Raw genomic sequence first — 23971 nt, forward strand, 5'->3', positions numbered from 1 at the left:
ATTACTTGGAACGAGTAATGTTCATAGTGTTGTTAACGTTGATTGCCAAGGAGATTAATTACGTCCCTAAGACCATTCTTAGCAAAAGGGATAATTGCTTCGCAGAAGGCAAACGTAGTCGTCGGATATTCGATGGCCTCTTCTATTCGGTTTTGATTGGATTCTCGTCTTTCTCTTCCCTCTAAGATCATCTTACGAACTAAGGTTGTTCAGTTTGCTTTGTTCAGGGCTCGAAGTAGATTCCATGATTAGATCATACCAATCTTCCTGTTATCGTTATATATATATATAAGGACTTGCACGCAGATCGTTCCATTTTCTTTTCACGTTTGTTCTCCATCTTGAATGAAACTTCTCCTATCTATGATCGATCGAGACAATAAAAAGGAATACATTTTCTAAGTATGGTTAGAACGATGATAAATATATTTGTGCACTCGTTTACAAAAGAAAAAAAAAGAAAAGACGGAGAAAAAATAGAACGAAGAATTGTTTTTCTTTTGTAAAGAATATTTGAAATAAAAAATTTTCAAATGACGATAGAATCGAAGCATTGCGTCTTCGGCGCGTATCCGTCGGCTCGAAGTCGTTCGTTTTCTACGTAGCGTCGGAAAAAGAAGAAGAAGAAGAAGAAGAAGAATAAGAAGAAGAAGAAGATAAAGAAGAAAAAAGAAAAAGAAGATGTAGTAGAAGAGGATAAGGGATAAAACAAATATAAAGAAGATAAAGGGAAGAAAAAGCGATAGAAATGAGAAAGCGTAAGCGTAAGAGGGAGAAAAAAATAATAAAGAAAAATAAAACAAAAAAAAGAAAAAAAGAAAAAGAAACAAAACAGAACAAAAAATAAAGAAAGTAACAATATAACTATGCATAAGAGATGCGTAAATTGAATTCATTGGTACTCGAAGGTTTACGTATGTATGTAAGTAGTTGACTTCTCAATTAACTGTGTCTACAAAGATACCACATTGAACGTGAGCGCGCTAGCTCTTTCTCTCTCTCTCTCTCTTTCTCTCTCTCTCTCTCTCTGTCTCTCTCTCTTTCTTTCTTGCGCAAAATCCGGCACGACGATATCGTAAAGAGCGATCTTTACGCTCATTCGTGGATGACCATGCGTTAAGTTTGCGACGCCCGATGTTTATGTCTAAGCGAGAAATCTTTATCAAGCCTAGGCCAAGCTAGCTAGATGTTTAAACGTTATTTCACTTGGGGCTCGCCATTTTACATAGTCCATTTTATTACAGTTTATTTTCTTTAGGTGCTCCTGCAAGAGCTAGCCCGTGCAACATTGTCCTTCGTTATTCTCGTTGGCCGATCGAAGTTATGAAACTCTAGGACGAATTCATTGCCTGCAAGGCTCGTTCGTTCAGATTTTGATCGTATGGAATCCATTACGTTTCGTATCTTTTTCAAGTATAGAAAAGAATGCATATATATATATATATGTGTGTGTGTGTGTGTGTGTGTGTGTGTGTGTGAGAGAGAGAGAGTACATATATATATTTATATATACGTACATAATACACGTGTCATTAAAAGCCGAGACATTTCTATGGTAATCGTCCTCTTCTTCGTACGCCATTACGATATTCAATACGATGTCTTAGTCTGTTACAACTATGAAATTATATTTGTTATGTTATTTCCGTTTTCATAATTTCTCTCTCTTTCTCTCTCTTTTTCTCTTACTCTCTATCTCTCATTTTTTTTCTTTCTTATAACGTACGAAAACTTTTAATATCATTTGACGAAGAATAAAATCCTATCCTCCGGTCAAGTTAACGAGCCAGTCCACAAGACGGATGCAATTTTTGGTAGGAAGTCAGAGATCTATTACGTCTTACGGAGTTATGAAATAACGGTATACGACTAGAATCGTTCGACGGAATAAATAGCGAGTTTCCGATATACTCTATATCTAGCTAGCTATATCTAACTACCTACCTACCTACCTACCTACCTACGTACCTACGTACCTACCTACCTACCTATCTACCTATCCACCAACCAACCAACCAACCAGCCAAGAAAAATATCCTCGGCGTAGCTCCAATTTTACGAGGTCATCTTCCTATTTTCCAAACGTTCTCGTCTTACTCGTACGAGAAGCACGAAGAGGAGATCGAGCTTTCCGATTCGGAAGAAAGTCGAAAAGCTTACTAGAAAACGGGCGAGCGCGGTTAAGCGTTAAGTTTTCTCAAGGCGTTCCAACAACGAAATTGTTATTTCTCCTTCAACGAAGGAACGACGGAGGAAGATTGGACACGTAAAAGGGTTCTTCTTGCTAAGGCGAGTACGTTTGTAGGTACACGATTGTGTAAGGATGGGTTGGTTGAAATCGTTGTTGGAATATCGCCGACGAACTTCTAGGATATCTCTCTTTTTCTCTCTCTCTCTCTCTCTCTCTCTCTCTCTCTTTTCTCTTCTCTTCTCGTCTTTATCTTTCTCTTACAAGATTCTACGTACGTACGTATCTATGTATATATCTATATATGTGTATATGTGTATGTAAGTACATATAGCTTCACGTACGTTACCATGAGAAGTCTTATGCGTTAGAGGATTTACCCGGAGGACGTTGGATAGACTAGACTAGGTACGACTAGAGTAAGTATCTACGTTATTCGTAGGTACATGTAAGTTACGTGCATTTGTGTGTGACTATCAGAATGACGGTGAACGTTGAAGTCTCATTAGAGCGAAGTCACAGGAACGACCGAAGGAAACTTCGTACAAAGATATATATATATTATATATATATATATATATATATATATATATATATATATATATATATATATTTGAGAGAAGAGACATGAAAACTTGGGAGGAGGTTGTGAAAATGTAAAGATATCTATGAAACGAAGAGGAAGACGTAGAAGAGGTAGAAGAAGTAGTAGAAGTAGACAAGGACGAGATGTAAGAGTAAGAGTAAGGGTAGAATAGAATGGAGTAGGGGAAAGTCACAAAATGAGAACCGTGAGATAAGGGGGACTTACTAAAAAAGAGAGGACGACGATGTCTATGCGATACTACGAAAATGTTAAGTCCAAGACGATCGACAAATTTTTCAACTCGAACCAATGATATCTATCTACTTAGTTTCATTGAAGCAAGAGTATTCGCAAAGAATTTCATAAAGGCAAGTGATTTAATAGGGAAGGGAGGTTGGGAGGGAGGGGAGGGGGAATGTGAGATGGAGACGATAAATAAATAAATCAGAGAAAAGTTCTTTTACTTTTTCTTCTTTACTTTTCTTTTCTTTCTTTTTATCTTTTTTATTTTTCTTTTTTTTATTATTTCATTTTATTTGTTTTTTCTTTGATTTTCTTTTTTTTTTTTTTTTTTTTTTTTGGTTTTTTCTTCTAAAACACGTCGAACTTCATTTTATATAGATAGATATAAATATACACAAGTTTTATTCGCTAAGTAATTAGGTATACGTTAATTGATTGTAAATTTAAACAATTATTATCGTACAATTAAAATCGAATGTATTTCTTGAAAAAAAAAAAAAAGAAAAGAAAGAAAGAAAGAATGAAAGAAAGAAAGAAGAAAAGAAAAAGAAATCATGCAAATATCTTGAGTTATTTGATTTTTACTAAACAATACGATTATTTTCGTAAATATGTAATTTATCATATCTTTTTTTTTCTTTTTTTTTTTCTTTTCTTTTCCATATAAGACATGTTTAAGTACATGTTATATACATGGATACGGTTAGATTTTAAGAAGATCAATGGCTTCTTAGGTTCTCTCATCGAGTTGAATATCACGGTTGAGCTTAAGCTCTGACTGGTTGGAAAGGCGGTGCATCTCTTGCATCCTCAAACTTCACGCCCCCTTCTCGATATTCCGTTCGAGAAGAAAGACCGAAAGGATTCCGGATCACGAAAACGATAGTCTAGACTCTGATCAACGTGGGGACTGTAAAATTCTGTAGGCACGTGATCTTCTATCATGGCATTTCTCTCTCTCTCTCTTTCTCTTTCACTCTCTTTCTCACTTCGTCTTTGCATACATATGCATTACATGATGTTGGTAGTGTTAGTAGCAGAGTAGTAGTAGTAGTAGTAGTTGTAGTAGTAGTAGTAGTAGTAGTAGTAGTAGTAGTAGTAGCAGTAGTAGTAGTAGTAGCAACAGTGGTAGTAGTAGTAGTGGTATACGAGATGGCAAGACCGTAATATATTTAACAATGTTTCACGATATGAGACGTTTTTACGGAAAGTCGTTGGAATAGGAATTGCTCTTTGGCTTTTCTCTCTTTCTCTTTTCTCCCTTTAGGAGGATGAGGATGAGGATGTGGATGAGGATGTGGATGAGAATGAGAAGGAAGAAGAAGACCAAGGTGAACACATTGGAAACGAGTTTGTTCCAGTCTAGGTAATACGCGTATTCGATACTTCGTCTACATACATATATACACAACGTATCTATAAGTATACTTATATACATTCATATATATATATATATATATATATCGAGCTGCAGAAAACTTTTATAACCATCTCAAAACTCTGGTCGGACTGCTGAATCCGATGACACGAAGTTTTCTCTTCCCCCCACCTCCCCCCCATTTTTATCTAATTCTTTCTTCTTTCTACTTCACTTGCTGCTGCGTTTACTTTCTCTCTCTCTTTCTCTCTCTTTCTCTCTCTCTCTCTCTCTCTCTCTCTCTCTCTCTCTCTCTCTCTCTCTTTCCTTCTCCGGCTTCTATTGTCCAGCTTATATAAAAGAAAATTGGAAGTATTCTTTAGAGAAATTTAATTCGAATTACATTCGAACTTCTGTTATAAAATTTTTACTAACGTTTCTATCAATTCTCTTTATACGATAATTGAGAGGTAAAAGAAAGAAAGAACGAAAGAGAAAAAAAATAATAGATAACTAAATATCGACCTAAATACGATCACGATTACAATGACAAATTAGATATTGATTCGGTAAAATTAATTATACGATTCGACGATATTTTTTTGTTTTTGAATTGCCGAATACGAATGTTTATAATATACACGATATATAAGTATGTGTATATATATATATATATGTATGTATGTATGTATATATGTATGTATATGTTTGTGAAACGAAATAGAAGATAATGTAAACAGAATCTGCTTAAGAGTTTCGCAACGTCAAAGAATTGAAAAACATTAGAGAATGAAAAAAGGACGCGACGGTAGTATGGAAGGAAGTAAATAGTGAAAGAAAAAAATAAAAAAATAAAAAAATAAAAAGAAGTAAAATAAAAAAGAAAAAAAGAGTATGGCGGAGAAAGAATAGGAGGTAGGGCATGAGGGTAGAGGGGGGGGGGAGGGCCAGGGGAAGTACGTTCGTGGAAAGTTAGGTTTGTGCAGGACGTAGTGTCGACGTGGGAGGTGGCGAGGAACCATAGGAAATGACGAAGAGAGGAGAGGATGAGAGGGCTCTTGGGTGGGGTTTGAGGAGGATCGAAGTGAAGAGTAGAGAATGTTGGGAAACGAGCTTGATTCTCGAGCGAGGTCACGTATCTCGAAGCCAATCTAATACACTTCGCAAAGAGGAAGAAAGCCAAAAGTGAGTTACCACATTTCTCTTTCTCTTTATCTCTCTCTCTCTCTTTCTCTCTTTCTCTCTTTCTCTCTCTCTCTCTCTCGTTCTTATTCGAAATCTTCGAATTCGAACGAAAATAAGAAAGAGAAAGAGAGAGAGAGAGAGAGAGAGAGAGAGAGATTATTTCGTTGATGACCAACCAAAGTTCTGGCGTATCGTCCATCTTTCTCTATGAATGTAGGTGTATATATATATATATATATATATATATATATATATATATATATAGCTAGCTAGATCTTCGTGTTATTCAGTCCTTTCCAATTTAATTCGTTTGAACTGACTCTCCTTTGATTATCTATCGCCTATCCTTCTTCGTTTTTTTACTTTTTAAATCGAACAGGATATAACTTTTTTTTTTTTTTAAAAACAAAGCTTTCTTCTCACGTTGTCCGTACGACGGAACGTAAACTTTCGTATGGCCACGTTTATATCTTACGTGTTTTTGATATTTACTTCTTTTTTTTTTTTTAAAAAGAGGAAGAGAGAGAGAGAGAGAGAGAGAGAAAGAGATTGTCGGACAGAAAGATAGTATCTATATTATACACTTATATGTAATGATATGCCTGAAGTACTTCGTATAATGATAATCATTTCACTTCGATCGGGACAACTTTTCTTTTTCTTTTTTCTTTCCTTTTTTTTCCCGCTCTTCTTTTTTTACTTTTTTCGCTCAACCCCCCACCCCACATCTCCTTCCTTCCTCTCTCATTCGTTAGCATGAGATATTTTTGTGATAATCAGAAAAATTTTAACGACGGACTCGATTGAAAACGAACATTAAACATTAAAAGAAATAAGAGAATTTTATCAGATCATTGAAATTATTATAGTTTACTGGTTATAAATTTATTGGGTTAATGTATCGATCGATGATTTTATTATTATAAAAATAAAATGAAGAACTTCATTCGTAAGTAACGAACGTGGAAAACGTTTAAATTGTTTTTCATTAATTATAAATTTAATTAAATTACGATTGAATTCTATCGAGTGATTTTATCGCGATAAGAATTATCGTATTGGATTTATCTATAAATAGATAAATTAGGTATGTGTAAATAGATATAACGATTTAGCTAGGTATTCTTCTCTTTCGTAGAAATTACGGATAATTTGTGATCAATGAAGTCTATTCGCGGAACCTAACATGTCACAATTGGCCACACGGTAGGTTTCTTTATAGGCATTAAGGCACCTTCCATAAATTGTCTATTTTCAGCTATAACGTGAACAAACAAACGACGCTATTTGTCTATGTCATACATACGTATCATCACTACGAACGTATAATCGTAAATAATTTTTCTATTAATTCATTCACAGATTCTTTCTTGTATTTTTCAACGAGTCAAAAAGCTCAAGGAGGAATTGCAGTATTCTTATTTCAAATACACGATGAATGACAAACGTCAATTTTATGGGATAGTGTAGGAAATAGGGTGAGAAGAGAACTGGAACATACATAAATACATACGTATCAGCATTCTAATTATTTTATCAATGCAAACGATTAGAAATTTACTTTTAGCAGAAAAATTTTTGTTTTTCTCTTATCAACGTTGTCTCATTTCATTTGTCTCTTTCTTTTTTTTCTTTTTTTTTTTTTTTTTTTTTTTCTTATCTTTCCATATAGACTTTCTATGTCTCTATTTTAGTTCAATGAATTATCAGAAAATATTGTTGTTACGTTCGAGGAAACGACAGAAAATATGTCGTTGGCTTACCTGTAAAGCACGATTCGAGTTAAGTAGGTATTACTCGTTCTCCGATCGTTTCGACACCAATAGACATACTCCGTAAATCACCAGTTAAATCTTAGAAAGTATAGTAAATGGATAAAAGAACGTTCGAAAGAGCTCGAGGTTATCTCGCACCGTCGCCATGATAGTCTTCCCTTACGATCGAGCGTGTTGTCATGCGCGCGTCGCAAGTCTGGTCGATAGAATAGACATCCTCTCGTGTATATATATATATGAATGTATATATATATATATATATGTATGTATATATATGTGTATATATCTTTTCTTCTTGTTTAAAGCTTGCACTTGCATCTCATTATTTTTGTCATTTTCATGTCGAAAATGTCGCCTCTGACAGAATAATTATGATAAGAGAGTAATAAAAATCATTATAAACACAAGATAAAGATTAAATATTAGATTAATTATTTTATTAGACAAACGAAGACTCAAAAAAAGATTAATGTCAATTTAAGAAACGACAAAATAATTTTATTTGATTTAATTTCATTCGAGGATCGAATTATTTCTATTATTATCATTATCATTATTATTATTATTATTATTATTATTATTATTATTATTATTATTATTATTATTATTATTTTTATATCATAATTCAGAAAAATGTGAAACGTTGAATATAGGATAGAAAAAAAAAAGAAAAAAAAAAGGAAAGGAATCAATGTGAAAGTAAAAATTGCGAATAGAGAAACTGGCGCCGTTGGGTTAATGCTCGTGCTGTTTTCTCCTTCATTGGTTCGTCGCGTTTACTCCCTGAAAATTAATCCCGTCGTGAAATTTACGAGTTCCCTAGTCACGTACAGCTTTTCTCATACATTTTTTAAATGAATATCCTCGCGAATAACTTCATCGATGGATCAATATGATTAATTTAGTTCCCCATCGTTTGCTTCGTTAACAATTGATCTTCGAATTTGTCTACTTTTTCGTATTTTTGTTCCTTGTTTTTTTTTTCTTTCTTTTTTCTTTTTTTTTTTTTAAATGTTTCTCTTTAATGAAGCCTTCAAGCATAAAGAACTTTTTCGAATCATTGAGAAAGTATATCGAGATAGTAATAAAAGAATTTTTAATCGATATTAGAACATTCGAATAAATATAATTAATGTACGAATACGGATAATTAAATAATAAAATTTTCATTTCGAAGAAGGGAAAACAAGAAGAATGCCAAGATACCATTACATTCCGTTGCATTTTATTTTATTTTATTTTTTTTTTATTTTTTTTCACGTATCTTCATCGTCGTTCGTCGTTTGCAAAATTCGATAAAAAGAGGTGAAAAAAAAGAAAAGAAAAGAAAAGAAAAAATAAAAAAACAGAAAACGCAAAATCCGAACGTGTAGGGTATACCGAATCTCTCTCTCTCTCTCTCTCTCTCTCTTTCTCTTTTTCTTCTCTTTCTCCCCCCCTCCCCACCCCTTTCGTTTCTTTCTTCGAAGTTTTCACTGGTGTACTTTTGTAGATGCGAATTCCAAAGTGCTTTTAAATTTTACAAGTTCCGTGAGAAAGAAATGAGAGAAGGAAGAGTGAACGAATAAGAGAGAGAGACAGACAGACAAAGAGAAAGAGAGAGAAAGAATGAGAGAAAGAGAGAGAGAGAGAGAGAGAGAGAGAGAGAGAGAGATAGAGAGAAAGATAGAAATAGTGAAAAATAAAGAAAGAGAAGCAAAATGTCGCGTCGGTACTCGTTTCATTCGGTTCTCAAAAGTTTCTGAGCATGGGGAGTTAGCGTGTGTGCAAGAGCGCGCGCGCGCGCATCACGTCGAAGCCCGGGCGAAAGGCATCCCTTTGGCTCCGCCTTTGTAAAGAGGAAGAAAGAGAGAGAAAGAGTGAGTGAGTGAGACAGAGAGAGAGAGAGAGAGAGAGAGAGAGAGAGAGAGAGAAAGAGAGAGAATATTTCTCGGAAAAGTTTCTCTTACTCTCGGCCATGAGGCAATCGTTTCATTACGAGACAGTATTAAGGAGAATACAACTTTTCGTAACACATTTTCTTTCGCGAGTCGAAAGTTTTGACCCAAATGATAAATTTACCTTCGAGATAATATTCCTAAAGTATTTTGTTTTATTTTCGTCAGAAAAGTATTTTTCGTTTCTTTCTTTTTCCTTTTTCTTTTTTTTTTTTTTTTTGTTTTTTTATCTTTCTTCTTCCTTAGTGATTTTTTTTCTGGTTTTTCTTTTTTGTTTTTCTTTTTTTTCTTTTTGTTTATTTTTTTCTTTTTTTTTTTTTTTTTTTTTTTTTATAAGCACCTTAAAACGAAGAAACGTTGAAATATGAATTTTCTTAAGGGGTGTCGATTCCTTTAAGATTTTTTTTTTTACTATCGCGTAGTTCGAACGAATTTGTAAGCGAGGTGTAAGTTTTCTAATTTAAAGTGCTTAGCCATGTTTTATATCCTACTGTAATATCCTTTGGCTCGCTAACGCGGAGCCAGTCTAGATAAGTTGTTACCTATATATAAGGGTTCGACTGAACTTTTCGTCTAGCTCTTATAAAAGCTTCAGCTAGCGTTGCGGAACTTTCGAGATCGGGTCGAACGACATTCCGCTACCTCTCTTTGAAACTTGTAAAGCTTAAAGGCACTTGAGAATTTATACTCGTGCTCGGCATACATGTATGCCGAGTATGTATGTATGTATGTATATATATATATATATATATATATATATATATATATATATATATATATATACATATATCCCCGGGCTAGTAGTGACGCCCTGACGTTGAACTCTAAAAAAATGAATATCAACTTTGGAGGAGAAAAGAGAAGAATAAAAGAGAGAAGATAATAAAGAAAAAAAAAAAAAACAAAAAAAAGAAAGAAAAGGAAAAAAAAAATAAAAAGAAATAAAGAAAGAAGATATCTTTGAAATACGTCAGAAAAAAAAGTATTTCAAAGGACGGAGGTCGTAGTTCCCCTCGTCTAAGGAATACGAAGTTCGAAAAAGTAAAAAATCTGTTCGAGTACTCTGTCGTACGGGGGCTGTGTAATGAAACGAGATTGAGATCTATCTTAGTATTCGGGATGTCGCTTAGTAAGCGAATTTTGTGAGAAGAAGGATATATTTTTTGAATTGGAATCTAATAAAATTATTTATCGTCGGATATTTTGGCAAATATTTTTTTTCATTTTTTCTTTTTTTTTTTTTTCCTTTGCTTCTTCTCTTTTTCCATCTCTCTGTCCTCCCCCCACCTTTTTTTTTTATCCTCTCCCGCTGTACAATCGTTAACGAATACAATACTTACATTCGTTATATATTCCATCGAATATATGTGATGTTCAATTTGCAAAAAAAGAAAAAATAATTAATTTTCGCCGACGGAGTTAAATGTGTATGCGTGTGTGCGTGTATGTATGTGTGGGATTCAATATATGCGCAATAATTTGAAATAATTTCGATGACAAACTAAGCAATGGATTTACCAACGTCCCTAATCAGGGACGATAAAGAAGTCTAACGAGAGGAAGATTCGTTCGGTAAAAGGGACGATACATAAATGGTTCTGCGGTTCGGAAAGGGAATTTCGTTTGCCGTGATATAATATAAGCTTGGACTAATTCCACTCGGTGCTCAATTTCTGCGCAAAACGGCCTGTAATAACTGAGAAGGGCGAGACAAGAACAACGTGAAGAGCAAGAGAGATAAAGATAGAGAGAGAGAGAAAGAGAGAGAGAGAAAGAGAAAGAGAGAAGATACAAGAAAAGGAGAGATTGGTGATTGGGCTATATATATATTTATTCGATATTGACGATAGGTTCGAGAAGTAGAAGAGATAGAATGGAGCGGGAATGCAGGATCCTTTCTCGAGGTAGCAAAACCAGAATCGTTAACGAGGTGCCCGCCCTCTTTATCGCGAACCAGCCGACGAAGAACAAATGGGCCACCTGTGTCCCGCGTTTCTCGCAACACGCTTCTCGCGCCTTGATTATTCAACAAAGTTTTAGAAGCCGACTCTAATCCACCGCCAATCAGCTCGAAGTCCGACGAAATTTCTTTTTCTTTTTTCTTGGTTGCTTTCTCTCTCTCTCTCTCTCTCTCTCTCTCTCTTTCTCTTTCTCTCTGTCTCTCTTTTTATTTATTTTCTCCTCTTTCTCTTTCTTGCTTGTTTTTCTTTTTTTATTTTTTTCTTTTTTTTTTCCCCCTTCTTTTTTTTTCCTCGTTCCACCGAAAGAAGAAACGCGAAGATTTTTAATTGGACGACATTCTCCATTCAACGATGAAACGCGTGCGGGCCCGTTGACAAAGTACCATGACGATGTTCAATCTAAAACTGGCTTGAATATTTGAAAACGATAAAGATATTGTCGGTTCTCTCGTTTAACTAGGCAGATAATACTAGTCGACGTCGACTTCTTTTCTTTCTCATTCCTTCTTTTTTCTTTTCTGTTTCTTCTTCTTCTTTTTTCCTTTTTTTTTTTTTTTTTTTTTTTTTATTTCAACTACGATTTTCGTGAGAGTCCCATTAATGGACTCGTAAAAACAATTAAGTGGACTTGTCGGTAGTATTTCTTTTCTCTCGATTATTCAGTCTTTCTTTCTTTCTTTCTTTCTTTCTTTCTTTCTTCTTTTTTTTTTCTTTTTCTTTTGCAATCAAAGCAGAAACAGGAAATATCAGGGAGCATAGTTCGTTGCTATTTAATATTGTATATCTAAATGTTTACATGGTTGACAAGGAAATCATTATTGTCAGTTAGCTCCTGTTTGTTGGCGAATAATTTCTCTCTTCTTTTTTTCTTTTTTATTTCTTTTTATTATTATTATTATTATTATTATTATTATTATTATTATTATTATTATTATTATTTTCCTTCTTCTTTTTATTTATCTCGGGGAACAATCGATGATCAAAGAGAATATATATTTGATAAAAATAAAATGTTGAAAAAAATAAATGCGATCGCGTAGGATAACATTGTATAAAAGTTCGAATATATAAGAGACTGAAAATTCAAGATGAAAGTTGTTTTTCGGGTGGGATAGATAATGTTGACGCGCGTTTCACCGAGCATATTTTCGGCAAACAGCAAAATCTCAGTTGGTCGCGGTGCAACACGTTCGCAACTGTTTTTAAGAGACAACTCGAGTCTCGTAAAGTAAGGAAATATGTTTTTAGCAACAAAGTGCACCAAAGCTAATTTTGCTTTGGATATCATCGCGGTACGACGAGTTGCACGCGGTGCGTCCTACGAATTTATTTCGGTGAAATTTCGACGAAGTTGCTTTTCCGTTCGGCTTCTTTCGTGGATGGTCTTACTGGATCCACGTTCATGCAGACAGCTGCCGTGGAAGATCCGAACGATCGTTACAAAATTCCCAAGCTCGTTGAAGGGAGAAATACCTAGAAATAAATGTCGGACTTCAACGAAAACGTACGGACTTCAACGTAAACGCATTTGCTGCATCTGTTCTTTCTCTCTCTCTTTCTCTCTCTCTCTCTCTCTCTCTCTCTCTCTTTCTTTCTCTCTCTCTTTTTCTCTCATTCTCTGTCTATTTCTTTCTTTCTATTTAATTCTTTACATGATAAGGATACCTTTATCTATTTTGAAAAAGTTCGTCGATTAATTAAGCATAACTAAACATGAAACGGTTCCGTTTAAATTTACATTCGTATAAGCAAGTTAATTACATTTAATTACATTCAGTGCGATATGCGGTATGTTAAAAAAAGATAAGAACGGTAACGAAATTTATGAGATGGAAATAATCGTTGCGTTATATTAAATAAACGAAAGGATACGGAATAAAATGTTTCAAGATATTTTGTCGTTTTAAACTTGTTAGACGACAAATATCTATTAAAATATTTTTCTTCAAACGATAAGCACATCTTCATATATACAATTTCTCCTTGTATAATTAATATTTATTTTTTAATGGTAATACTTACCTTGCTGATTTGCTCGTTACAATTCATTCCAAGAAATAGAATGGACACATGTTAATCACAAATGTTGACGCACAAATAGATTTGAAATGATAACATAAATACAATTCTTCTAGAACATTTGTCACTAGACTCGTTTTACTTACGAAACATAACGCGAAATGTAGTATTAGAACGGCACTTTCGCGAATTAATTAAAAGCCCTGTCGTAGATTTCGGATGAGTTCAACGAGTCGAAAGATTCAAATTTTGATGGACGAAACGTTATTAAAAATTCATGATTAAGTAATAAATGAAGAAAACGATAATGTTAAAATCTTTCGTATCATTAAATTTTTGTTATGTAATATTATTTGCATAGAAAGAATATTATCTTTTAATGTGAACATTTACATTGTACATATGTACGTATGATACGTGTTAACGAGGATAAAAAAGAAATTTCATGTAATCATTTTAACGTTTTAACATATGTATGTATATATTTATGTAAAAGTGAGCAGTGTTTAGTAGTTCGAAACTAATTAATGCGATAACACGAAAAAAAAAATGTAAGTTATTATTATTATTATTATTATTATTATTATTATTATTAAAATAATAAGTGACACGAGTCATCGATAAAGTCGATGAATTTTTATCGGGACATTATTAGGTGGTTATCCGTGCGAAGTAATCTCGATATTTGTCTGGTTTTTGCAAAAATTTCAAATATCTACAACTAGTTCGTGATCTACGGGGATAATGAATGAGACGAGAACCGACGGAAGTTCGCGTAACACTGTTCTGACGAAAGATCGGAGGTGAGTGAGCTGAAGGGTAGAACATTTTACATTCCCATAATGACGGTGAAGAGAGAGAGAGAGAAAGAGAGAGAGAGAGAGAGTGTGTGTGTGTGTGTGTATAGGGCTAAGAGTACATGAGACTCGGACCCTTTTTTTGCGTTGGTACACCATAAAGTTCGAGGAGGCGAAAATGACGAGAACGTTTTTCTTACTGTTGTGTTTCGTGTTCGAATTTATAACGGTGAAGTTTCTTTCTCGACCGACCGACATTGTTGTTCGATTCGCGAAGACCGTTTTCTAACTGTAAGGGAAGATCTTTTTCTTTTTCTTCTTCTTCTTCTTCTTCGTATTCTTCATCTTCATCTTCTTCTTCTTCATGTTCTTCTTTTTTTGCCTCCTCTTTTTTTTTCCTCTTCTTCGACCGTTCCCTATTCTTTCCTCTTTTTTTTCTTTCTTCCTTTTTTCCTTTTTTTGTTTTTTTTTGTTTTTCTTTTGTTTTTTTTTTGTTTTTTTTTCCATGCAGCAAAGAGCTCGTTCAACCGCGGTAGAAAATTATATGGAAAAAAAGAAAAAAAAGAAAAAGCGCAGGTAACGGGTTGTGGCTTTATGGGTGTGCACGTAAACACGTTGTCATTGCAGGACGACAGGGACGTCCCTTTTCTTTTTCTTTTTTTTCACGTAAATTAGTACTTACTAGTTCCCTATGGGTAAAGATATTTTTCAAAGTTATACCCAAGTCGACCTCATAGTAAAAGTTTTGGATTTTTGCGAGTCCAATTCTTTTTTATGAAAATCTTTTTATTTCTTTTTCTTTTGTTTTGTTTTTTTTTTTTTTTTTTTTGCAAATTCGACATTAACTTGTAACGATACGACGATTAAAAAATTGTTGAGATATTTTCTTGATACCGATCAGAGACAATTGATCTTATCTTTGCCAGAGTGTTGATCTCGCGTCATTAATGGTATCTGTATTTACAAATAATTTTTCATGAAAAATCTTCATACAAATTAACGAAAGGTAATTTATTTTTATCTAGCGTGACGAACGTTATTGAGGTCATAAAAAAAAAAAAAAAAAAAAAAAAAAAAAAAAAAAAAGAAAAAAAAGAAAAAAAAGAAAACAAGAAAAAAAGAACAAAAAAAAAAGAAAAGGAAAACAAAAAATTTACTGTTTCCTCGCAACTCAAGAGTATTATCCTTCAATGAATTCAAGCATAGTTAATAGGTTAATCAACTTCATAGATTCGCGCATTCCTTTTTAATTATCTTCAAATAGATAAATACGAATTGGCTAGTAATGATCTATGTATTACCGTGTAAGTGTAAATGGTAAAAGGATGTGTTACCATGCACCAGGTGGGTCGGGTATTTAATTTAAATCCCTTAAACATCTCGGCGCGTTGGGCGATAAAGTCCGGTTAGTGTTTTACTACCATCACTATTGCCGTTTCACGCAAGTCGATTTTGCTGCTAGAGCTCGTTTCTCAAATATCTCGCGATAATTCTCGAAACGGCGATTTACGATTCATTTTACAAGTTATCGTAAGTCCCTATTGGAACGTTACAACTTATGAATAATACTATGGATAATATAAAGATATTACATTTAACGTTGATATATATATATATATATATATTTTTTTTTTCTGTTTCTTTCTTTTCTTTCTTTTTTTTTTTTTTTTCCTATTGACAGTCATCTTCACATTTTTAATAGCACGGTTAATCTTCGTAAATGATGTAACTCCTTGTGCCATTGATATCGTGAAAGTTTCATTGGATGCGAGATACGTCACGAGAAAGAGTCACTTGGAGTTTTATCAATCGAGCGAACGACGATCGTGGATGCAAAGTTATCTCGAAGGGATTCGCTCGAACGGAATTTCATTCCGTTGGAACGTGGATTCCGGACTGTTATAAAACTGCACGGAAGTTGTTTTTCTTTCTTTCTTCTTCTTTTTTTTTTCTTTTTTTCTTTTTCTTTTTTTTTTTTTTCTCTTTTTTATTTGTTCTTTTCAATAATTGGCTCAGTCGGCAATATTCGATTCAACTTGTGTGGCCCAAAACGGATTAACGTTAGAATCCTTCGAAAGTTCAACCATTTAATGTTGTTATCCTCTTGGTTTATTATTTCGACGATATTAATTAACGTAATAGATGTCATTATAATAAAATTTCTCATGGACATATAATGTCGTAACGTTCGATGATATTTTTTTTTTTTTTTGAGACAACATTGAATGTGCCATGTCGAATTCATAGTATTATAAGAAATTCTTGAGATTTCTCATAGAACGAACGTGGATCAAAGTCCAATATTTGGTGATCTTCTCTTGTGTATAATAAAGAAAGGGGGAAAAGAAAAAAAAGAAAAAGAAAAAAAGGAAGAAGAAAAAGAAAAAGAAAAAAATAAATTCGGAATAGTGGAGTGGTAAAGGATTATCGAGCGTGTCAGAAACATAATCTTAAAATATATATATGACTTTTTGTCCAATGACATGAATAAACATATTTTACAGAGATTGTTGCATTATGCAGGCCGACATAGGTATAAAAATAAAGCTTTTAAGTTAGCTTTGAAGAAGAAAGAAAGAAAGAAAGAAAGAAAGAAGAAATAGAAGAAGAAGAGAGAGAGAGAGAGAGAGAGAGAGAGAGAGAAAGAGAAAGAGAGAAAACTACATGACGACCACACCTAACGAGTAGTACACGCGTATACATAGGTAGAGGGTGTATATATGACCGAGAAGGAGAAGTAGTTGGCGTGCAACAATGTAGCATTTCAAAGAGTCCCCGAGTCATTTCAGAGAAGGGGAACATTAATATCGTGGCTACGTTCACGGGATCTTATCGTGTTTAATTTATTCGACTTTTCCTTTTTATTCGACTTGTAATTTCTCTCTCTCTCTCTCTCTCTCTTTCTCTCTCTCTCTTTCTTTTTCCTCTTTCTTTCTCTCTTTCTTTCTAAACGGGTCCTTGTCACGCCTACGTATTTACCATCAGCGACAATGTGCCGCTATCCAAGAGTTGCTTGTTAACCAACGAGAGCGCGTGCTTAAAGTAAGGAAAAAGCTGGCAGATGTATTTTAAGTCGATCGATGTTGTAAAACTTTCTCATAGAAATTGCCCTTTGTACTCTTTGCGAAAGAGAATGGAGAAAGGGAAAGAGAAAAAAAAAAGCAAGAGAAGGAGGAGGAAGAATAAGAATAAGAAGATGGTTAGGAAGGAAAAAGAAGAGGTAGAAGAATAAGAAAAAGAAAAGGTGGAATAAGAAAAAGAGATGAAAGACTCAGTGCGGCCGGTGCGAGTATGTTTGGAGTTCGGAGCATAATCGTTGCCTCATAAAAGTGCATGATGCGTTTTTAAAGGGTGCTCCTGTCGGGCAATAAACGCTCGGCCCCAACGACTCTTTCTCCATCGCTCGTGTAATCTTCGATCTTCTACTCTAGACACATTCTTCTTCTTCTTCTTCCCTTCTCTCTCTCTCTCTCTCTCTCTCTCTCTCTTTTTCTTCTTTCTACTTTTTATCCTCTCTTCATATGGGTCAATGTCACCGTCAATTTTGATAACCATCTGCTTATCCCTTTATTTTAATTAGTATTAGTCATAAAACATTTGATCAATACTTGTCCATCATTTATAATCGTTAGACGATAATGATCATTGAGAAATGAATTATTATGAATCTACAGTCATGTTTTATTATTATTATTATTATTATTATTATTAGTGGCGAATGACGTGTTCGCCATATTTTTGTGCGCATTCTATTTTCCTTTCTTTTTTTTCTTTTTTTTTTTTTTTTTTTTTTTGAATATATATTCAATTATTTGCGGTCACGCACTTCAGCGCGTTTCACGTAAATGTACCTATATGACGTATATAACAATACATATACATAAGCATATACTTACATCACGTTATATATATATATATATATATATATATGTTAGGGTAAGGTTTAATCGTGAATAGAAAAATCTTCGTGATGAAATGGGCGTGGCACTTTTATATTTTTCATCGAACTACGTGTTAATTCGTTTAGTTTTCTTGTTCATTCGTTAAAACATCGGCGGAGACATGGATAAAGAGAAGAAGACCAGACCGGCTTCACCGGCCATCATTCTGGAAATATGATATTTGACGAGGAGTGTTCTCGAGATAAGTGATTGGCGGGGAGGATTTGACGACGACGACAAGGGGAAAAGAATAAGATGCCTTTAAAAAGCAGAAAAAGTAGTTGAATGCAAGGTTTTCTTTTTTTTTTCTTTTCTCTTTTTTTTTTTTTTTGCTCTCCCATCGTCGCCATTTTCGAATATTTCTATGCCGTTTGTTGAAGAAAGACAAAGAGAGAAAAAGAAAGAAGGAGAGAGGAGGTCGAGGGGTTGAATGGAACATAGAACGAAGGGTCAAATAATATATATATATATATATGTAGAGAGAGAGAAAAAAAGAGAGAGAGAGAGAGAGAGAGAGAGAGAGAGAGAGAGAGAGAGAGAGTGGATGGGCCATGGTTTTACGAGTTGTTCCATCCATGAGAGGAGACATGTAATCCTCGCTGACTTCGCTCGAACTGTCCAACTTGAACGATTACAGTAAAACGACGCAGCCGCGAATGCCTAGCCGACCAAACACAATTTCTTCTACTTTGCAATGCTAACCAGACTGCCATGAGCGGTGCTCTTCCGTATCATGTATAAAACCACTCTTAATATTCTTTCTCTCTTCCCTATCTCTCTCTCTCTCTCTCTCTCTCTCTCTCTCTCTCTCTCTCTCTCTCTCTCTCTCATCTTTCTCTCTCTCTTTCCTCTTACATGAACTTTTTTTTCTTTTTCTTTACTGCATCGATGCATTAGAATGATCGTTTTTTTCTCCATTTTGTAATCCAACATAAATGTATTAGATGGACCGGAAAGTAATGTTTCTGCGCATGTCGATATTTGATTGTTAAAAATTGTTAAAAATTTATTCGTTTGAATTTAATTTAAGAAAGCGATATTACTTTCCAATCCCCCTAATATAAAATTTTATTTAACTATTATCCTTCATTTGATAATGTATGTATATATATATATATATATATACATATTATTTTAATATTTTATATATATATGTATTAGCAAGAAAATATTACAATTTTATTTTGATATTTTTTTGTAAAATGATTGACGTCACATTCTCGAAGATCGTATTAAGAGAGAAAAAAAAAAGAAAAAGAAGAAAAAAAAAAGATGTCGTAATTAATTAAATGTGGTAATTTGTAATCTTTCTATACGTAGACTTATTTTACTTATGTGCCGGTAAGGTCAATCGATTCCGAACAAAGTCTAAAGTAGAAGGGGCATTATGAAATATTGATTCTTCGTGTTTATTAGAAAGAAATCCATGGGTTGGCCGTTGGCCGGCCATGAGGAAAGATACTACAAAGTTGGGCGTGGGGAAGGGAATAGGAGGAGGAGAAAGAACAGAAAATGGTGTCGGTATCGAGTAGGTAAGATGTTAAAGAAAAAAAAAAAAAAAGGGGGTTTTAGATATACAATACTTATACGTAGAATCTACACGTAAGGGAAGCACGATGGAATATTTCGAAGACAGGGGTCATAGGAAAGATTAATGGGGTTATAAAAGGAATAAGGGAACAGTTATAGAATGTACCACGTGTCTACGTAGTTTCGTATTTTTTGCTCTTCTTTGTTATTCTCTTCTTCTTTCCTTTTTTTTTGTCTTCTCTTTTTTTTTCTTTTTCCTCTTTTAAATTTGTTATCCTTACCACGAATAAATATTATCTTTTTCTTTTGCTTGCATATATTAGAATGTTAATTACGCTTGATAATGATTTGCAATGTCTTTGAAAAAAAAAAAAGGAGGAAAGAAAACTTGTTTCACATAAATGTCATTAAAAGTCGATCGATGGATCGACCAATCGTCATGCTTATTAAATTTTATCGAACCGGAAAGACGAGTACGGGTATCGTGTTGGCATCGACTAACGTCGGTTATCGGTGTCTATATATATATATAGACACCGATATATATATATATATATATATATATATATATATATATATATATATTACTACTTCGTGATCGAGTGTCTAACGTTAAAATATAATTAGAAAACTCGAAATTGTATCTTTAACGAATACTTGGTCAAAGGACGTGCTAAATCATTTTAGAATTTGATACTTTGTATTTTGTTAGAAAGTATTGTATATCATTTATACGTAGAAAGAGAGAGAGAGAGAAAGAAATATACAGAGCTTTCGTTGGTTTATGATTTTTCTTTCTCTTTTTTTTCTTCTTTCTTTCCTTTTTTTTCTTTAAAAAAAAAGAAAGAACTATCCAATTTATCCCATCATTCTTTATAATTCCTCTTCGACTCCACCCTCGTCGGACAAAATACATGAATTTTTCCTCTAAGGAATATTATCCCTATGTTTCCCGAACGTTACTTATTCCTCGCCATGCTTATTTGTTTCTTTAACGAATGACTCCGCAGATATTTAGGAAGAAACAAGAAACTTTTTATCAGACTTGGTCATAAGTCACACTAACTAAACGTTTTACGTTTTAGTTATCCCATTGGAACCATATTTTCAATCATAAGTTTCATGACTATGCCATTTTTAATCAATAGCAATAAATTTTCGAAACAATTATTTCGAAGCGATACCAATTGACGTTAATTTATGACAATTTTATTTTTTTTATTATTATTTTTTTTTAATTCACATAATTGCATAGTTCCTTTTCTCGTATTAACTTTTATTTGTATGTTTATTCTTTTTTTTCTTCTTTCTTTTTTTTTTTCCTTACAAAACTTCCTTATTTTTTGTTCATTAAGAAGTTCACACTATGTATATATATATATATATATTAATAAAATTTATTATATGCGGTTGTTAAATTATACAGCCCATAGAACGACACAGCGAAGGAGAGAGAGAGAGAGAGAGAGAGAGAGTTTAAGTTTACATGATCAACAACATTAAAAACTTGATAATATAGAATTATCGACAATTAATTCAAATAAATCTTCTGATATTATTGATGATAAATATTCTGGTTAATGTTATTGCGTATGTAGATTTTATAAATTACCTGCTTGTACAATAAACCTTAGATTATTGTTGTAATTATAGTACCACGAATCGTTTTTATGAATTTTATTCCTTGTGATATCTTTCCGTATAATTAATAACAAATGATTCTGCAATTACTTAATTAATTTTCAATAATAATCAAGTTACAATAAGAGGATATATTTTCATATCGTTTCATTGCAATGATATTGAATTTTTTAACAATGTTAGAATGATTCGTTCATTGTACGCATTGTTATATTTTAATGACTAATTACAATAGATAAGGAAAATAAAATATAATAAAATAAAATAAAATAAAATAAAGTAAAATAAAATAAAATAAAAGATAAGAAAATTGGATTGATTATTATTATTATGTTGTCGATTATTTTTGACTTTTCATTTGTCCCGTTCGAGGGGATAACTTTCGTGCAAATAGGAAATTAGAAAGAAGGGTGGGGATAAGTTATATATCAATTCTTGTATCCTTTTCTTTCAACCTGAAGAGGACATTAAACGTGCCCGATAACGCAGCGAACGAGGGATAGGAATCGATTGCCTCGTCGGTAATAAAGTGCGCTTTGTGGACCCTCGTCTCATCTGCACCAAGACGAACTTACCGGCAGGGCTACCGTAGTCCGCCAATTTCAATTATTTCACAAAACTCAACAGTGGAGCCGATCTTTCAGAATGTCATCATCATTTAAATTTTACATATCTATTCGTTCCTTCTTTTCTTTTCTTTCTTTTTTTCTTTTTTCTTCTTTGAATAATTTTTCGCAATATAAAATAATTTCCGAATGAAGGATAACGCGATGACACAGGAGAAAGATCTTTTAATTTATTTATTTATTTATTTTTCTTTCTTTTTTTTTTTTATATAAATAAAAATTTATTCAATACACATTAGACCTACGATTGAAGTATTGAAGTAACATTGGGAATATTCAAATGGCATAATCCATCATCATAACGGTATTATATATCAAATTTATTAATATTCTAACGATAAATATCGTTTTCATCGATTTCATTAATGATAGACAATATTTTTTTTTCTTTTTTTATTCTTTTCTATATTTTTTCGTTCCATGTACTTATGTACTTACTTATTTACGTATGTTGTTAGTCGCGCGCTCTGCGCCTGCGCATTTAACAATGAAAAATGGCGGCTGATATAGAGGCTGGTGGTAAAGCTAGCCATGGATTATAGAGGAGGAATGAGATGCTCCGTATTAGTGTTGATAGTAGTGTAGTGGTGTCGTCGTCGTCATAACTAAAGACCACTACAGGAGGAAGGAGATGGTTGCTTCATCCGCCATGATGGGGAGACAGAGATTCATTTTCAAGCTTAGCCGAGACTCGAACCCATGAGTTGGTCGTTACCGTTAGCGGAATGGACTTTGGGCTAACCGCCCCATACGCTCTCTCTCTACGACCTATTTCAATGGCTTCCATACAGATGACGCTGCGATAATCGTTGGATCCTGATAACGTCGTCGTTCTGTACAAGCGGGATGCATTTACCAGGATGCATCGCGATACCTGCTGTGACGAATGGTTGATGTCACGTAACATACACCTAAGTAGAAAGATATTATATATCTCAAATAAAATCTATCCATCTGAAATAATCATGAGTTTCACATTTAACGATTCATATTCATTTAGTTAATTTTTTAATAGATCCCTCTTTAAAACTTTTCATGTATTTCTTAATAAATTAACATATATATATATATATATATATATATATATATATATATATATATATATTTTACGAAAATAATGGCGACAAATGGAAAATTTTACGTACGTTTACGTATACAAGATTTACGTACAATTGTTATTAATGCGAATATATTATAAGAAAAGGTATATTCTCTCCATGATTTAGATCTTTTATCCCACCAAAAATCATTTATATATTTTATATTTCTTGATCCAATGAACGTTTTACCTGAGGTAAACATTTCGACGAAATGATACCAGGAATACGATGTACATACGTATACGCTTGGACGTATCCTTCGATATGAGTAAGATCAAGAGGATTAAGTTTTTAAGAGCGATCAAATACTTTGATCATCACTGTCGCATTACGTTTGCAACGAAAAAGTAGAGATCTTAAATTTGAAGGAGTTAACGAGTAAATGACCGGCCAATGGTACCTTTCCTTTATATTTGTTTATTTCTTTTTTTGGTGTGTGTTTTTTTTTTCTCCCCCCTCTTAATACTTCGTTATAACTAACATTCAAGGAGATACGATGGAGATCACAATTTGATACAGGTATGCAAATGCAAATTTGAAATATAAATATGTACAAGTGATTGCCAAAAAGAATTGTAGAAAGAAATATATCGGATCGAATTTGCGAGATTACATTACAGATCTTATAAATCTTTTCTTTTTTTCATATGTTTGTATTTCTTCTTGATTGTTTAGAAATAAATAAATAAATAAATAAATAAATATATATATATATATATATATATATATATAGAATAAACATACTTATATCATGTAACATTTATATTTTTTTTTTCTAACAAGATTGGATTTGATGGATAAAAGGAAAGAAAGAGAATCATTGTTCGTGTCGTTTGACGGTTTTGTATATAAATGTTTTGTAATATACGTTTCAAGCGTGTATACGTGTATTTACGATAGTTGAAACAGCTCAACTATTACCTACCTAGGTTAGCTCCGTTAGGTGCGATTATTACTCGGTGATGAAATGACGTAAAGCGAGAGATACCTTACAGAGTTCTTATTCATGTTGCTACTTAGGTGTATACGTCAAGTGGAATCGCCACAATACAGCTTTAGGTCCTCGTAAAGGCATAAGTTTGCGG

The 23971-nt window shown here is 33.3% G+C and overlaps 1 protein-coding gene and 1 long non-coding RNA gene across 3 annotated transcripts in view; one reads left to right on the forward strand and one right to left on the reverse strand.

Annotated features, from left to right (window-relative positions):
• LOC124425101 (homeotic protein ultrabithorax-like) overlaps window positions 1-23971 on the forward strand; it is a 487023-nt gene that overhangs the window by 13203 nt on the left and 449849 nt on the right. The gene's annotated exons all lie outside the window — the stretch shown is intronic.
• LOC124425102 lies at window positions 6-7470 on the reverse strand. Its single transcript, XR_006942426.1, has 2 exons — window positions 7323-7470; window positions 6-361 (listed from the first exon to the last, which is right to left on the reverse strand). It is a non-coding gene; the product is annotated as an uncharacterized LOC124425102 (long non-coding RNA).

Source organism: Vespa crabro, chromosome 6 (genome assembly GCF_910589235.1).
Source record: "Vespa crabro chromosome 6, iyVesCrab1.2, whole genome shotgun sequence".
Taxonomy (NCBI): domain Eukaryota; kingdom Metazoa; phylum Arthropoda; class Insecta; order Hymenoptera; family Vespidae; genus Vespa; species Vespa crabro.